This window comes from Bemisia tabaci, chromosome 7, assembly GCF_918797505.1.
Source record: "Bemisia tabaci chromosome 7, PGI_BMITA_v3".
In the NCBI taxonomy this organism is placed as follows: Eukaryota; Metazoa; Arthropoda; class Insecta; order Hemiptera; family Aleyrodidae; genus Bemisia; species Bemisia tabaci.
The window spans coordinates 26445810-26465000 of record NC_092799.1 but is presented as its reverse complement, the minus strand read 5'-3'; the positions used below and the strand labels follow the sequence as shown (position 1 = coordinate 26465000).

At 39.2% G+C, this 19191-nt stretch overlaps 1 protein-coding gene across 3 annotated transcripts in view; it reads right to left on the bottom strand.

Annotated features, from left to right (window-relative positions):
- Positions 1 to 19008, bottom strand: part of LOC109034001 (breast cancer anti-estrogen resistance protein 3 homolog) — a 186479-nt gene extending 167471 nt beyond the window's left edge. For 2 of the 3 annotated variants that reach the window (XM_072302714.1, XM_019046889.2), the window contains exon 1: positions 76 to 376. The gene's annotated coding sequence lies outside the window, so the exon portion shown is untranslated. Of the gene's footprint in view, positions 1 to 75; positions 377 to 18868 lie in introns of those variants that run through there. The other variant, XM_072302716.1, reaches the window with a different exon arrangement.
- Positions 19009 to 19191: the final 183 nt, after the last annotated feature.

Genomic DNA, 19191 nt, shown 5'->3' with positions numbered 1-19191 from the left:
CTATTTCGATGCTTTTTTGCGGGATGTGCCAGAAACATTAGTTCCCTCTTTGAAAAATGAAATCCAAATAATCACCTTCCAACACTCCGCAGTACACTTTCACTTCACAAATTCTCCAAAGCACTGATAACGAGACATCGGAACATTTTCAAAGGTTGGCGAAAAAACGGAGACACTTTTTAAACCCCGATACGATCGAACTTAAATATTACGATGGCACAACGGAGTGGTGATAAGCCCGATGCTTATCACTTATCGAATTTGAGTTATCACTAGAGCACGATGCGCGTTCGATGACGCCGGTTCTGAACTCGCGTAACGCCCTTCCTGACAGAACCCGCCGCGAAGACTGACTCTACTATCGGGCGGTCGGCGCAGTTCACGCAAAGTACAGTTCCGCGTGGCGCTACGTACGTTCCGGTAGCGGCCGGCGGCGGCTCTCAACTCGAGCCGAAGCGCCATGCCACCGGTTACGCGCTTTCTGCCAAACTACGCTGCCGTGATAGCGAAGAGAGCCGTAAGTGCAAAATTTTCGAAATCGAGTTTTCTTCAAAATTCGTCTGAACTCTTTCAGATGAAATTACCGAGACAGCTAAAGCAGCAAAATTCATCCTAATTTAATGAAAACGAGACGTATGTAAAAGCCGTACTGCCGTGCTAAGGAAGAACGCCGTATGAACACTCGAGAGCTGCGAAATTTCCTTCGATAAAATGTTTATTTTCGAGGAACGTTATGAATATTTTTCCTTTAAATTTTTAAAATCTTTAGGTGAAACTGCGAACAAAATTATCTGAAAAATTGAGAGGGAAGTATTTATAAGTTTACCAGGAAATTCGCGTTTTATCAAAGGAAATTTGGCAACACCTGAAGGCTCATGCGGCGTTCTTCTTTAGCGTAAGTAAGTGCACAAAAAATGACATAGTTTTTTTCAAGACAGCCGTAGGTGCATGAGAGCCAATGAAAACAGTGCTTTCAAGAGGAATGCCGCCCTGGCACCCTCATCTGCCGATTTCTAGCCTGAAAAAGTGTTTGTTGTGTGTCCAACACCCTACCACAAAAGCGCGCAGAGGATAGCACGTACTGCTGTCTTGCCAAATACTAACCTAACATGAAACTGAATTTTACCTTTTTCATGTACTTTAAAATAAAATCGGTCGAGTTTATATCCTCCAAATGATTTCTAAGACTTGTGAGATTGATGGATCACAAATCATCGCAGATTCTCAAAATTCCTTCATTCCTTCGGATATGCAATTTGATCACCGGGGAGTTAAAATAGTTGCTCGGGTAAACAAACTCACGACAACAGTGATCGGCGCACTTCAACATTTGTGTGATAGATCATGAACCGTTAGAACATTTCAAAATGCCTTTATTTCGTTGAATATGGAATTGTATTACCGAGGATTCAGGGTGTCACATGAATTTGAAACAGACTTTGTGAAGCACGAATAGCCATCTTAATTATTAAAGCTTAAAAAAAAAAATCTTAATTATTACCAGATTCTTATAGCACAAGTTACCGCATGCATAGAGGGCATCTCAATCTGCCGGACAAAAGAAGGCGATTTAAGGTGCTGTGAAGCATCTCTATTCCAAAAATCCAATATAATCTCATATTTGGGAAATTCATAAACAAATGTACCCTGGTGAAAATTGGCAGTAGAATCTGTGTTCCAAAATACCATAGACCTACACCCGACTGTAAGATTTCCAATAGCTTCTATAGCCGGCAACACAATTTCTTACAGCCTTTTATAGCCGATGGCGATGAAGCAACAGCCTGGCGATAACGTGTATGCTAAACGTGTATGCTAAACATACGTACGGATGCTAGGACTTAGTGAGTTTTTGGACTACCGCTCTCTTTTTGAGCCGTAGTATCTTGATTTATTTTGCGAGGAAAGCTTCGTACTTTTGAAGGATGCCTGACATTCCTAATATGTTGGAGCGCCTTCAATTTCGCATGTATGATACTGTGCAATACTTCTGGTGTGAAATAGTTGCTTCAAGCGCCGTGGTACGCTGCGGCGCGGCGGACGGGCAGCCAGCTCGAAACGCGCATTGGCGCCTACAAACCTAACAGGGATACTTCACGCATTGCGCAATGCGTGAAGTATCCCTGTTAGGTTTGTAGGCGCCAGTGCGCCGCCGCTCTGCTTTGTGTTAGGCTCTAATATTTAATCTCGTGGAGTCAGCGTTTTTCAACTCATGACTTTGAAATGTTTGCACTCTCTGTATGGATTATTCTCATTTTAATTGATGAAAAAAAATTTGTAGTACAGGAAAATATAATGTACGTTCTGTAAATATTAAGGTGATTCCGTACAAACTTAAGGATTTACAAAGCACACAAATATCTACACAATTACTTATAGCCTTTCATAGACGATGGCGATAAAGTGTAAAGCCCGGCGATAGGAACTAAAGCCTGGCTGTATAATTTTTCATCGCTTCGTGTAGCCCGGCTGTATGATTTTATCCACTTTCTACAGCCAGCTATATGATTGTCTATCGCCTTCTTCAGTCGGCTATAAGAACTCCTATGGTATTTTGAAACGAAGTTCCTATCGCCAATTTTTACCAGGGTAGTGTTAACGATGGACGGAGGAGCTTCATGTTATTTCAGTCTTTTGCTAATTTGTAAGCTGCAACCAACTATTATGTGGATTGCATTTTGCAAAAAGGAACCAAGAGCATCCTAATGTTGTTAAGATATTGTGCAACATACATTTTTGTTATAAAATCGTACAAAAAATTGAATTTACAGAGATAATTTCCGTCTTGAGTTTATAGTCCATCGGGAATAAAGATAAAACTTGTTTACCTATATGATCAGTTTATATTTGCAAGAAAAAAAGCTGCACAATGTTAGCGTCATTGGAATGCTCTTTGTTCCTTTCTGCAAAATTCAATCCATGCCATAGTGTTACCAACACAACCGACTGATCATTGGAGAACCAAAGGGAAAACATCTGTAGTTAAGTCAAAGAAAGGTAACTTAATTTTGGAAAAACCGAGTTATTTGCACTCTCAACAAACATTTTCAAGAATCTGTATGTATATAAAAATAGGTATTGATGTCAAATATCAGGCCATTGCCATGAATCCATGATACGACATCAAGATGATGGCATGGAGGCAATGGATTTGCCTGCATTTCTCCCCTGATTTCTCATTTCTCGAATCGGTGAAAATTGAGCTACGGTTCTTCACCCCTTAACAGCAGATATGTTGGGTTGGCTGAGAGGGCATTGAGTTCATTAAAAAACCACGAGTTCAATTGAAGAAATCACTGGCAAAACTATGAAAAAAGAAGGTGTCCATGTGCGTCGTGCTGCCTGCCATCGAACTCGCCCAAGAATTTTTTCCCCCTTTTAAGCTAGGTATTAGTGTTTTTTGACCAGTACTGGCATTAATGCTTTAATGCGTCGGTCAATTTGAAAACCATTTACATCACTTGAAATGTATCATAAAAAATTCAATCGTAGGTCCTCGTCATTTTCTTTTTATGCGGTCAACCCAAAAACGTAGTGACCGATAAGAAGGAAACTATCGGCAACATGGTAGCCAAACATACCATGATCCTCCAATCGGTCTTTAGCTGATAACGGAGGCAGCTTGTGTGATATCAGGATTGAAATAAACTTCTCCAAAGGTAATTTCAGAGCTTTCAAGGTGGATTTGGCTTTGATTTATTTATTTTCTTCCCCTGTGCCGAGGAATGTTCCTCGGCTAAAAACACTGCCGCCCGCGCCGGAGGTATATTTTTCCAACTCAAATCCCTTGAAGCTTACCATGCAGTTTATCAGTGATAGCCTATTCTCGTACGTGAATTTGGAAAGAGAAGAAAAAAAATTAAAAAAAGAAAATAAGACCAACAAGTGCTGTTAGAGAGCATTCCTCCATTAAAGTACATTTATATACGAAGTCAAATTCAACGAAAGTGGAAACATTTTCTGCATCAACTATCACCTTTGGCGGATCCAGCGAATTGGCAACATTGTTTTTCCCCCTTTTAAACCCAGGGAAATGTATCGATTCTTGGAGGGGCCAGGTACTACGACAAGAATCGATTATTTAGCATAGGTTTAAATGGAGAAATCTCAAAAAGCATATCGTGGAGAGTCCAATTTTTGATTGATCGATCCCTTCTCCCCAAAAGACGGGAATACAATTACCTGATTTTATTCCAGGTTCGCCAAACACTGATGGCTACAGTCAAAAAATGCGCACCTAGCAACGGTTTATAAAATTGAATATTTTACTCTTTAAATATACATTACCATAATCAAACACTAATAAATAAGTGCCAAAAATATTGATAAATATTATTAGATCGCAGTCTCATCTGTGTGCTGTCTTCTTCTGACCAAAGGTTTTAAAGCTAACAAAAAGGCATCACGAAATCTGTTTAACTCTCGCCCCAAAATACCACCATAAATATATAATGGCGATCAAACCAGGTCCGTTACTGAGGGAACAATCCATAGGTGTGGTACTAAATTCATATTGAGCGACCAGGCGGTCAGGGATTATGGTCATCAATTAAATACTCATTAGCTGCGTTGCCATATTTTGCTTTTCAAGTATGTCAATAATCGTGAGAGTGGAAGATGTATTCACGTGTGTGATATTTTGATAAACGTAATACAACAAAACAGAACATGAAAAATAACATCATTACCACTGGCCAAGCTATTATTGCAAGCGTTGAGATTTGTAACATTCGGGCGCCTTTTAAAGTGGTGAGGTATATATTTCAAAATTGGGGAAATGGTCGTAGAATCACCCATGAGCAGACAGCGCCACCGGTCCCAGGCGTTTTCGGGCGGAAATATGGCAGTCTCGTAGGAAGGGATGAGGGGACAGAGCGAGATGCGGAGGCACGCCGCAGTGGAGTCGGGACGATATCTGGAAGGGACCAGGGGACGTGTTGCCATGGTGACGCCATGGAGCAATTAGAGGGTGGATCTGGGTACGCCGGAATTCGGATCCCGATGCCTACCCCGCTACGGGGAGCTATGCGCCACGCCGAGCCACGGAATTATTCATGCCTTGAAAATGAATTTGTGTGTCGGGTCAGGTGTCCGAACCACATGGCACACTGATGTGCTAAGGAAGAACGCCGTATCAGCCTTCAGACGTTGCCAAATGGAGATGTTGCATGTGTGAGGAATTTGCGATTTGACTGTTGATTCTTATGTAAAAGTTCGCGAAAATCACGATGGTGCCACTTGATTTCTATGAAATCAATTCCCAAGCTCAAAAAAAGCTCTCAAGTTGAGGCCAAAATGGAGGGGATATCCCACCCTACCCTGAGAGTCCACCTCTACATCAAGACAAACTCTCCATGCAAAGATAGGGAGCAAATACATTAGCAGTGATGCCGTGTCTTCAGTTTTGGAGTCCCCAAATAAAGTGGCAGCCCTGTCACTTTCCTTTGGTAAATCACACATTTTCGGGAAAATTTCTACATATTTTCTTCCCAATTTTTCAGATTATTTTGTTCGCAATTTTATCCACAGTTCTTGAACATTTATCGGAAAAATATTCCTGACTTTCCTAAAAAATAAGCATTTTATCGAAGGAAATTTGGCAACTCTTGAATGTTCATACGACGTTCTTCCTTAGCACGGCAGCACAGACCCCGTGGCGTGACGTGAATCATCGAAAATCGATATTTCCTCATTTGAGGCTGTGGTGAAGAATCGATCATTTAGGTGTCCGGTGCAAACATCCTGTCTATCGATCCTTTTCCATAGGTGTAAATGGCAGATCAATCGATATATCGCAAAGCACGCCACGCCACTGCAAGGACCCAAGGACTCAAGAGGGGGCGGGGACGCCGTGTTTTTGTGTTTTTCCGCTTGTCACCCCGAAAAGCTTTTAGCCACGTGTTTTTGGGGACGGTCTGCATTGGTCGGGCGTTGGCTGTTAATACCCACAGGCCCTGACTCCGTCTTGGGAGGGTTCATAACAGATTGGGGGTTGTGGTTTGCGCCACGTCGCGCCGTGACTTGAAACGCTGTAAAATGAAAGTTATTATGAGCCCGGTTGACAGCAGTAGCTGCAGACGAAACACGCCACCCTTAGAATAAGTCACAACATGAATAGACGCAATGAAAATAATTTGTGTACCTGTTCTGCTCTTTGAGATAATCATTGAATCGGGACGTGCGAAAACAGCTAATGTCCATTTTTCCAGTCTTCAGTTTTTTTGAGTTGGATGCAATGGAGATGTTGCATGTGTGAGGAATTTGCGATTTGACTGTTGATTCTTTTGTGAAAGTTTGAGAAACACACGATGGTGCCACTCGTTTTCTCTGAAATCAACTCCCAAGCTTAAAAAAAGCTCTCAAGTTGAGGCCAAAATGGAGGGGATATTCCACCCTACCCTGAGAGTCCACGTCTACATCAAGACCATGCAAAGATAGGGAGCAAATACATTAGCAGGGTTGCCGTGTTTTCATTTGTAGAGTCCCCAAATAAAGTGGCAGCCCTGTCAATGTATATGCTCCCTATCTTTGCATGGAGAGTTTGTCTTGATGTAAACGTGGACTCTCAGGGTAGGGTGGGATATCCCCCCCATTTTGGCCTCATCTTGAGAGCTTTTTTGAGCTTGGGAGTTGATTTCAGAGAAAATGAGTGGCACCATCGTGTTTCTGGCGAACTTTTAAATAAGAATCAACAGTCAAATCGCAAATTCCTCACACATGCAAAATCTCCATTACGAAAGTGGCGTTAATACTCGTCTTCGAGTTACCCTCATCCCAAAATGAGTCATTTCATCACTTTTATGGTTGTATCAACTCAAAAAAACTGAAGACTGGAAAAATGGACATTAGCGGTTTTTGCACGTCCCGATTCTATTAGTATAGGACTGCTTCAAATAGCTTACTCTCCATCATCATAAAAGTAGCGCGTAACTCAGAAAATCTGAGGCGAAAAGCGCTTTGGGAGTTAGACCGCAAAGTGGTTCGGGGGAGTAACCCCTTCAGTTTCCCGTGTCAAATGAGCATTGTGCGAGTGGATTTAAAAATTAGATTACCGATTTATAGTTTGTCGCTCTTCCGAGGCACGATGGATCGAGTCAATAGGAAAGGTCTGAAAAAAATTTGGAAACTTTTAACGCTTATAACTTCGTTTACACGAAACTTAGAGGTTCTGAAAGTGGTTCCAATGGTTTCCTCCAAACTTGCAGTTTTAATCAAAAATTACATGTACGACCTCACTAACTCACTCGATCCACTGTGCGACGTAAGAACGTAATCCAATTTCCACATGAGCCCTGAAAAGCATGGACTCACACGGAAAATGAGACTCACTTGAAGGTTTAGTTATGCTCTTCAGCGAGTAGCTGCGATATTTATGATGGTTCGTCTTTTAATTGTTTATTTCAAATATTTCATAAAAATAACACATCATTTATCACTGTCCAAATAGTTTAAAGGGTTTTTTTTTTAATTACTGAGGAGCGGAACAACAATTTTAACTTTTGAGATGATTGACGTGATACTTAAAATATTATTAAGGATTGACTCATTTCATGTCAACCGGCAAATCTTAATGGGAGAATACTGAGAAAAATTAATATTTCCTCCGAAATTCCGAATCTAAAGTGGTCATAGTGATGATACTTTGATTGAATGCCGATCAAATGACGACAAAATTGTCGCAAATTTAAGGGATATTAAAGTCTCTCTTCTACATGTATTTAAGTTTTGATATAAAAGAAGTATGATCAATAGATTCAAATACTGATGTATAAGCCTAATTTAAATCAATAAAAATGTCAATCCTGTGTTCACAAAAATTGCCTGCCTTAGAATCTAATCTAAAATCGATGTATCGCAAATCACCATGAATACAAAGAGAGCCACGCCCTCACCTATTCTTTATGATAGATTATGTGGCCGTACCTTTTAACATATTATGCTTGACGTGATTCGCCTGATTAAAAGGATATCGATCGCCCCCGGTTTTGAAATAAGTGAGACAATATTTGCATTCACTATTCTGAGTTCATCAGATTGATGAAAATTGCAGGCGGGAGTTCAAGCGGTCAAAAGCGAGTTGAGAGGACTATGAAGTGCCTGAGAGGTAGGCATTCCTATCAGCATTGATACTTGCCTTGCCTGAACGTGAAATTGTAGGCAAACATGACTGCACACGCAACCGATTCATCCATATCGGAACTCAGTGTCACCTCAGGAAAGCTCCACGAGTCCGCTGGTTCGCGAAAAAAGTTCTCGCATTATTGCAACAGGGTCAAAAACATTCGTTTTTCATAGTTCCTTGGCTCAGGAAGCCTCACCGTGCATAGAGACCATGCGCAGTCGATTTTACGCCTCGAACTACGTGGGATTTGACTTTAATCGCAACATTTTTCTCCCCTTGCAGCAAAAGGTGCTAGTGCTAGTGCGAATTCCGTCCAGGGGCCTGATGATCTTGGACTTCTCGTGCCACTTTTGAAGTTACTTAACTTTGAAGTTGCTTTTTGACGTTACACTTTTGAAGAACTTAAGTAAGTTTTACGTAATGCTTCAAAAACTCGAAGCTCTTGTTCAAACAAATAACTTTACGCTAATAATCAATACTTCATAGTAAGATTGGTAATTGTGGACGAATAATTTAAAAATAATATCTCTGATTTAAAAAAGAAGAAAAAAATCAAACGCTTAGGTCTCAAAATCATGTAAAAATATAATTTCCATAGTTATAAGTCTAAACCCATTAATGATAGAATTCAGCTATAGGGTACGACCAGCATGGTAGTATTTTATGAAATTAAAGTTGTGGAGTGTTCTGGCATATTTTCAAAATTATGAAACATGCTTGATAAATAATACGCTTTCTAATGCGTAAAATTTTGACAATTGTTAAGTTTCATTATTGTACTTATTCGTAGTTTTCATGCGTCTTATCGATTTAAATATAGAAAACACATAAGCAAACATTTCAAAAATTAAGAGGAAAACCTAGTACGTCTGCTAATAATATTCGTTATTTTGCGAGTGTAGATGATGTGCCCAGCCTCTGAAATGTCGAGTGTCTCACATTTTTCTCTAATTTCACAGCAGTCTTGCGAACTTTCATGAAAATTATCTCTCGGAACTTTCACATGCTCCTTTTAGTTCATGCTTCACTAAGCACAGCGATGATTATCTTTTGAATAGTTGGTGATGAGAAAAGTACGCCCAAAGATTTTGATTTGAAAAGCCAGTCACATCCGCACCCACCTTGCTCGAGATTCCTCTCAAAATTCCCCATTCCTCAACTGGAGGGTGCGTTTCTAAAAGGGGTGAACAGAATGTTACTAAGGTACGGAGTGAAGTCAAGTGGGCTGTTAATTAGAATAACACGCTTAAGAGCGTTGTCAAACTTAAGAGGATTGGTGTAACTCAAGTGCTTGATCCTCTTCATATAACGCCCTATTCCGTACGTTTTCTGTTGCAGGGCCGTTTCTTTCAATTCAAATTAATGTATCGCTCTTCGTGCGAGACAGTCAATGTTCTTACGTGAATATCGAAAAAGGTTCAAAAGGCATGACTGCACGTTCGTCTCATCATCCTGCGAGCAAATGCAGTGGTGAAAGTCCTCCAAAAAGAGGTCATATGATTTTCATCGGAGTAAGTTTCATCCTCTCAAAAGATGTAGAACAACTTTATCGGCCCAAAACGATAATTTAAAATGAACAACTTAAAATGGGACCAAGGCCACAAAAAATGAATAATAAAAAACCGGAGCGTTTCGCAACTACCTATTACAATCGCATTTTCAACCGGGATTAAAAAAGAAAAATTGAACAGAAACTCAAATTGACTGAGCCTCATAGCTGCGTCCTTGTTAGATGGATAATAAAACTAAAATAATCGAACAAGTGCACTGAAAACTAAGCTCGAAAATACATCTTTTTTGATATGCCTATTTGCGGTGCACTTGTTTGTTTATTTTCTTTGCATCATCAGTCTTACAATAACAGCGGCGAGGCTCAGTAAATTTGAGTTTCTGTTTGATTTTTCTTTTTTATTCCCGGTTGTAAATGCACTTGTAATGACAGTGAAACCTCCTGTTTTTTTATGCTTTATTAATTGCAGCCTTAGTCCCATTGTAGGTGGTATATGTTGAGCATCCCTCCTTGGTAAGTGCTTTCTGCTTCAGCTTTTAGATCAATTGGATTACATTTTGCAATAAGGAAGTCTGCATAGGGAAACCAATGACATGTATTGGTTCTCTAAAATGGGCCAGAAAGGGTAGTTCCTCATTGCTAAAATGGGATTCCATTGGACAAAATTTTGCAATTTGGAACTATAAATTCTAGCCTGGTTAAAAAACAACGTATGTGCCATTAGTTTCCCTATGCACATAAGTGTTTTTTCATAAGAGCCAGAATTTATAGGTCCAAATTGCAAAATGCAGTCCCATTGATCCCCGGCGTTTAGAAAATATTTGATTCAGTTCCCGTATTTACTTAGTTTGAAATATAATTCTTAACATTGCGTATTTTATGATGGAACAGTTTCATCAGACTCAAAGATAATAGTTAGGCATCGAAATCCTCTATTAGGATGTTACGAAACTTTTACTCCGGTTTGAATGAGTTTTTACGGATGAATTCGATGGTTCGACGCAATCAAAGAGTGTAACTTTCATGGTCGGAAGGAGGATTAGCCGGGGAAAGGGGGAGGGGGTGAGCATCCTGTCTACAAATTCTGCCGAGCTCGTTCTTGCTCGGTTGTTGTGTGTAAAGTGGACAGCCTTATAGCAGAAACAGCTTAACCAATCACAAACATGAGCCTTCAGGAGAATAGAATTATACGGTCATTGAAGCTCATGTTGGATGTGTAGGCGTTCCTTGTCCGAGAGTCGGAGGCGAAGTGGGCGATGGACGATGCTGTGATCTCCGTCGCGCTCTGGAAAAACGTCTTATGAACAGCTGGACGTTGCTAAACGGACGTGTTAATGCTGAAAAGAGCCATGTAAAAGTGAATTAAATAGAAAGGAACTGTGTAGAACCCAGATCATGTGCACATAGTTAATTTGATTTAATGCATTTTTATAAATTTTCGCAGGTTTGCACGTTATTAAGTTTTGCAGTTTGTGTGTAAGTTGTTGCTTTGTGCATGAAGTGTTCTTGTGTCAAAAACGTGTCAAAATTTCTTGTTGTGTATAATCCGAAGAAAATAGATGAAATTTTCAGTCACAGGTGTCTGACGATCTCCTGGTCATTATACATATCGACGGTGTAAGTCGGCAATCATATAACTCGGTTTGCGACGTCGCAGACTTCCTGTTATACTTTATTTTTTAAACGGAAAACTACTCGACAGCAATTCTTTAAAACTGCGGTGATTTTTCTTTTCTGTGTGAAGAAAATTCTGCAAAAACTTCAAGGAATGATGTCAATTTGTTCTCCTTTAAAAAAATAACATAGAGGCGGAGATTTTCAGACACCGCAAACGAGTTATGTGATTGCCGACTTACACCGTCGATATGCAACTAATGAGCAGTAATTTTGCAACGTTGGAATATAGTTACACTCGTTCGTGTAGAAAATTATGGTACCTATGTTACAGGAGGAAAAATATTCCCACTCTGATGTAAAAAATGGAAAATTACTATGTCTTAGTTTTTGGTTACCCTGCTAAAAATGGTGAGAGGGCCTGCGCGGGCGTTGCCAACATACTTCGGTAGAAGCATTCAGTTGATATGATAAAAGGAATTCGACTCATATCCGTTCAATTTTTTTTTCATCTTCGAAAAATGCTGTTTCGGCCGTTTTCCACTCTGTATACAGCTCTTGACCAAAAACAAATAAAAATGGAAACAGAAGACAGCTCGCGTCGTTTCTAAAAGCATGTCATTTCTCTAGAACCATTTTCGAATTAAACCCGGAATCCACTGACGTTCTTTTTGACCAAATGATTAAAAATAAAATTTTAGAGGATGACTCGCGTCGTTTCAAAACTATATAAGGCGTCACATTAGTAAAATTTTAGAGGAAAAACTGAATGTTCCCCACTTTTTTTTGGCCGAATGTGAGTGGAAAAGCGTGTGACTTAAGTCATTTCAGTAGGAAAGCTTTAAGCCACTTAAGTCCTTTCGAACAAAAATAATAATTTCATCTGGGAAAAATTTGGCAACGTTGCAAGGATCATACGGCGTTTTCCATTAGGACGGTAGGATGGCAGCGCCCAGCGGTCGGGATTATCAAGACAACGTGGGCTTTGGAGTGCATTTATTTGCATGAATGTCTGATAATACCTCAGTATTTTCCTCTCCACCTGACAAATCTAACATTTTACTCTCGGCCATCTGTTTGTGGAACATTTTAACTAGCCGCCACGCCAGCCCGACCCGTTCCTTGCTCCGCTTTCCTCCATTCATTCTTATTTACGCCGCGTCCGATTCCGTAATCTCATTAGCGCCAAAATGAAGCTTAGCCTTAAGGAGGAGCTCTTCCGACCCGACCCACTTTGCCGCGAGGAAGAACCCCGTATGAGCCTTCAGGCGTCGCCAAATTACCTTCGAAAAACACGATTTTTAGAAAAATGTGTGAATTCCTTTTCAAATTTTTCACAGGATTCCGGTCGTAATTTGATCTAGAAAGTCTGAAAATTTCCAGGAAATAGACACTAGAAAAAAAACACATTGTATCTAGAGTACAGACTCTTGAAAACATTGACAAGAAAAAATACTCTTGATTCAATCGGATTTTTGCTTGAATCAAAATAAAATCCGCTTAAATTAAGAGGATTGGTTCTTGATTTAAGCTAGATTCTGATTGAATCAAGAGTACTTTTTCTTGTCGATGTTTTTAAGAGTCTGGACTCTAGATCCAATGTGTTTTTTTTTCCAGTGCATTCATAACTTCCTTCAAAAATGCACATTTTCAACGAGGAAATTTGGCAACATTCGAACGCTTATACGGCGTTTTTACTTAGCACGGCAGCACTAATCTCGCCTTTCAGTCATCCGATAGCCTAACCTGAAAGGAAGGGATTGGAGGACAAGGCGCATAAGTGCAGTTTTCGCTATTTCGAGAAATATGTTTTGAAGTTTCGAAATTCCATGGCTTCTTCTGGTGGAGACAAATTTTAAACCAATTTCTTATGCTTAAAAATTACAATTTGGGAGCGAATTTTTCACAAAAAATGCATTAAGACTAGTTTTACTTGAAATAATTAATATCTTTTATCAAAATCTGCATTCATGCGCCTTGTCTTCCAAGCCCCTCAAGCACATTCAGCTTCAGCCTCCTTTTTTAAAGGGATATGGATGTGCAGACCAACATTTTAAAATGGACCACGAGACCGGATACGAAATGAAGGCCACAATACATGCTTCCTCATTACATTTTTACGTACAATACGATGGACACATTAAAACAGTCCAAATTCAACTCATGAGTGAGAATATAACAGTTTCTATTCACTTCTATTAACACTTCCCGCTCGCAAAATCCAGGGTCAACCAGTGTCAAATGGAGCACTGAACTAATTTCGGTATACTTTACAATGAAGGATGAATGAATTTTTCCGTGTACCAGATTTTTTTATAACATTTAAGATACTTTCTATTGCCCGTATTACACGATCAAAGTAGAGCCCTTAAAAAGACTCATCGATGACATTGTTGACTGAGATTGTGGCATTGTTGAACTGATCTGTTCAGGACACTTCATACATTAGAGCTTGAAATTGTTTAGGAATTTCGCGCATAACTGGGTGAGAAATTACATACTTTGAGAGCTTTTTTTTGATCATGAAATGAACGATTTTATTTTATGAAAGATGTAATCGCCGAAATTCGATTTTCGAGAATCGATTTTTTATATTTCTGTTGATGATGTATTCGACGCTCTGACAAGGAGACGTATTCGGGATTCGCTTTTTAACTTTTCTCCCAATTCTGAGCGACATCTCATTGGTAGCATGGAGTGGAGCATCCGAGTTCACGTCTCGCGCTATCGCTCCTTCAATTTTACAGATGCAACACGGACATCCATCAAGTACGAATAGTTGTATCTCTGCGCCGTCATCAACGCGCGTCCTTTTTCTTGCTCTGTTTCCCAATTTTGTTTGTTTCCGTTTGTCTTATTTGTAATGGCGCTTCAAGGTTACGTAAGCAAAAGAAAGGAGAGGCGTGATCGGGCTTGTTTTTAACTTTTAACTTTTATTGACAGTGTCGAAGGAAGCTGGGACTGCTGGGAGCATTATGAGTTGGTCCAGCCGCGCGCCATCGCGCCTTCAATTTTGAAGATGCGACACGGACATCCATCAAGCACGAATAGTCGTATCTCTGCGCCGTCATCAATATGTGTCCGTTCCCTTGCTGTATATTCATCTTATGTTTTTTCCGTTTGTTCTTTTTTTTAGTGGTGCTTCAAGGGCTAACGTTGACTATGGTTTCCTCGCTCGTGGAAAGTTGTACCTACTGCTTATGATGCTCACTACGAATAATTATTTCCTACTTATAAGTAATTTTGAAAGTTGTTGATGTATTTAACGTGTTTTTTACGGAATTCTAAGGAGGAACCACGTAATGTGGTGTTCAGATTAGGTGTCAGTAGGGCGATAAACCACAATTTCATGGAAAAAAGCAAGAAATGAAAACCAAATTAAATATGAAAAACAAGCAGGAAGCTCCAACGCATTGGCGTCGGAGAGCGGCTCTGGGGGCAGTAGTTGTAGTCAAGAATGAGGGCCTAGACACATTTTGTCATTGATGTACAATCCGACAACTGTCGATTCATGTTTTGTAACTTAGCAGATTTACGTAGCCGGTGTATAAATGTGTATTGGGCTTTGATATGGCGAATACATGGCATTATCACTTGTTGTATACTTTTAATTTTGAAAGCTCTTTGGAGGTCCGCTTCCTAAAAAATCTCTGGTTGATAAGTCGTTTAGCGAGGCTGCAAAAAATTTGCATTTTTATATCTGAAAGTGTAGGTATTGGTTTTTTGTATAATTGTTTTTTTGGATTGCTGGAAAAGTAACGCATACTTCTATAATTTAGGACTGAGTCAGGGAAATATAAGGTTCGTTAAATAGTAAATATTCCTAGTACCGTGTGACACTATTGTTAACGAAAAGTTTTTGCAACTTGTCAAAGAGGTTGTTGAATGATCTTCGAATAACTTTTGATGAGCTAGAGGTAATGGTTCTATCTGCAGCTCGTGGACTTCTGTACGATATTGTCCAGAATCATCTAAATTTTCAAAAAGTGTCCGCTTGTTCGATACCCAATTTGCTCATTCATGCATACAAGGAGAAGCGCATGAAAGCTTTAGCAGACATTTTGGAGATGAATCAAGAATTAGATGAAGAATTTATGACTTAAATCACGGCACCTTAATCACGGGATGACCTTAATTACGGCAACTATTTATTGTCCATGAGATGCAGATGGTTCCATTTCCCTAGCTCATCAAAAGGTATTCGAAGATCAATTTCATCAGCCACCCGTACGAACCACGTTTCTAGTGACCCGTACTTGCTTCGCACGTATGAAACATACAATCAGAGAAAACAGAATTCATCTTACAATAATCAATAATCAGTAGGACATGAATCGTTGCGATGTATAATACGACATTATAATGCGGCATTACTATTGTAATTCATTTTAATGGATTAGGGGCATTATAAATCATTATTGCCACGTCGGAATGAAATGTTGTAGACTGAATTGAAAAGCATGTTGGCAAAATTTATTATAAAAATAGTATAACATGTAGGTACATAACATAAAGGTAATACAAATTAAATGATTAGAGCGTGTATATTTCATTACATTATAGGTATATTACAATCATTTTTGTCATTGTTGGAAATTTTGATAGTTTGAAATTTGATAGTTGATAGTTGATAGTTTGAGAGTTGAAAATTTGGTTATTTTATTTAGTTAAGGTGATTCGATAGACGCCATATTTTGTGTCAGAATGGCATGCGACATATCCCATCAATTGGTTCCATTTTTTCATTTACTCATCATTTTTCTCCAATTTTAAGTTTCGCAATTCTGTTTTCAGGAGACTAAAGCACTCACTTATCAATTTGTATATTTATATTGAGTTAAGGGTAGAGACGTATTCCTCACCGGAATTGAGGAATGGAGGTGTTAAAGTAAGTCCGGCATTAGGTTCCATTTCGACATCAGCGACGATCAACGCTACGATACTGGAAGCCAGTCTTCCGATATTAAATCCCTAGCGGGGAAGAAAAAAAATGCCTAGATTTCGCTAAAAAATCCCTAAATCCCCAGATTTCCTCAAATATACTTAAAAAATCCCTAGATTTTGCAAAAAGCGCCATTTTTAACGAAGAATCATGATGTCATTCGATGTAGCGATTTGCAATATTTAAATCTGATTGGCTCGTTTGAATTTTGGCGCTCTCTGAAAGCAGTGCTAATCCAGACCAATAAAATGAAAGAATATTAGTTGATTTCTTATTATTAACAGGTTGAATGCAGTTGAATGTCAAGTACATCGAAGGACGCAATCGTTTTAATTTCCGGCTTATTTGCGGGAAAATAGTGTTGCCAAAAAGGCCTGCAAAATATAGATGAAAAAATGTTTTCGATTGTCGAAGCTAGAATTGAGGTTAAAAAGTTGATTTTTGGTAACTTTACCTCATCAAAAAAAAATCCCTAGATTTCCTGAAAAATCCCTAAATCCCTGGAAATTCCGGAAAATCCCTAAATCTAGGAATAAACTCTTAGACATCGGATGGCTGTTGGAAGCATTAGAGTCAACATTTGAAACGCTGCTGCAGAATTTGCCGGGAGTATAATCGAGTGTTGAAAGCCAGTAGAATTGAACAATGTAATAATTGCTTTCCGAAATAATCGTTATAATAAAAAAACAACGAATCTGAACTGTTAATACTGGAACACACCTTCTGTAAATGTACCTTGCGAGAGATAAGTAAAAAAATAAATGTACTGGAGGAGAAGTGCTTCTCCACAGAGTTTGAAGAAGGAAAAAAAATGCCCAAATTTACTTACTTCAGCATTTTCGGCAAAATCACTGCAATTTCCGAACCTTTTTCTGGCCAGGGGCCAAAATTAAATGATTATGAAGGGCCACTTAGATGTTGTAGATAAAAATAGGACTGTTGAAAAAGTCGCCGTTTTCAATAAATATGTACCCGGAATGGAAGACATCTAGGGGAAAATTGTTACGATTTTCCGATGCAAATATTTTCCTACAATCTATTTTCCTGCGTTTTGGGATTATACGTACTAAGCAGGCTAAGGGCCCGTTCGCCAAAACTAATCGGAACTGTATGAATGAATTGCTCCTTTTAAAAATCAAAACAATATCGAATTGCGATATATTACACAGTTAAGATAGGGCTATGTCCTGTCGTAAGCGGCGACATAAAGTCGATATCATTTCAATAATCGCCCCAATGGCCACGATAGTTGTTAGACGTTTACGGTTTCCCTGGTAACCTTTGTTTGCTATCAGCTGATATCGAGTAAATGACTAGGAAGCTCCAACCCAGTGGTTAAAGCTTCCTTAACCGCGAAAACTTTAAAATTCAAATTTTCAAATTTTGAACGTAAAGTACATTTTTTCCATCACGGGATAAAAGCACAAACAAGTTTTGAACTGTTGACTGTATCACCATGATTCCAAAAATACAATACACAACATAGCATTGACTAACAATAAAACAGTATGCAATAAAATAAAGTCATGACAAGGAACATAGCCGAAAATGGCGCCGATTCCCATCAACCAACGCGCGGTCTCTACAATGTAACATGCTGCATTGATACTCCCCAGCTGGGACCGTCCGGAATAGCAGCTCTAGTGCAAGCACCAGAGCCGCTAAAATCCAAAAACTCATAATAAATGATCGGAGATATGAATGTCTAACTGCATCAATGTTACTATGTAGATTAGTCAAGAGAGGTAACATGATACAGGAGACAAAATTAACCAAATGCACATTTACCTGCACAGGTCTGGTTTAGGTCGTTGCCCTCCTGACAAAAGGGCGTAACTACGCTCTGCAATGAACCCCGTCGCCCATACAATATAATGCTTTTCCAGGCTCATGTCTATGTGCAGTTGCGCTCTTTTGTCATCCAAACGATGAAGTGTGGCGCTTGAGGAGTGGTAACTCACTAGGTGCCATCTCAACAAGGGCGTCATAATTAGAGGAATAAAAAAAGATGAGGAAAGATGAAGAGAGAAATAATGAGAGTAACGATAACTATCGAGTTTATCGGAGATCATGAATAGTAGCAATTCGGAAACATGCTAATATCTCTACATGCTTTGACTGAACCAATACACGATGTGTGATTTTGTTGGTAGTCTTCGTTAACTCAAATCTCGCCTTCAATTTTACCGCATAGGCAAAAAATATACCACAAAGCGCGGATGGTTATCCATGAGAAATGCAAACGTTCAACCGAAAAACGATGATGTTAATCTACTGGTAGGTTTCGTTAATCTTAAGTTCGCCTTCAATTTTGCTGCATAGGCAATAAATTTACCCAAAAAAACGAATGTATAGCGTTACGCGTTGTCAAATGAAATATTACTCGAAAGGTTAGAAGAACATACTGAAAACTGGATGGCGTTAAGCGGAAGAGAACTGGTGAAATAGTTGTAGAACGGAGAAATTATTGGCTCAACGTTTTATCCCTCATTTAGAAGCCTTTTTCTCAGCCTTAAGGCTCAAAGAAAAAAGAAACTTCCTGCAGTGAATTTCCACATACCAAATACCATTTTGCAGATTGTATACACTTGGCAGTAAAAATATACTTTTAGGCAAACTCACGGCTAACGTAAGCTGAAATATACTTTAGAAAAGACCATTACAAAATAAAAGCACTTACCAATTCGGTACCATCACACATTTAGAGAAGAATCCATAATTGACGCACTGGTAATTCACTTTTTTCACGATGACGAGGGTAAAATCATGCACCCAATGAAAACACGAGATGAATTTGCCTCTCAAAATATGCCAAAGTTGAAGGAGATTATCTCTCAGTCCATGAAATATTTGTTCTAATTATCCTACGAAAGAACACAGAAAGAACTGAATAACGAGAAAAGCTATGGCGCGCAGTGGATCGAGTCAATCAGAGTGGTCGGACATGAAATTTTGAACTAAAACTGCAAACTTTGATGTTTATTTCGCCACATTTTAAATTTT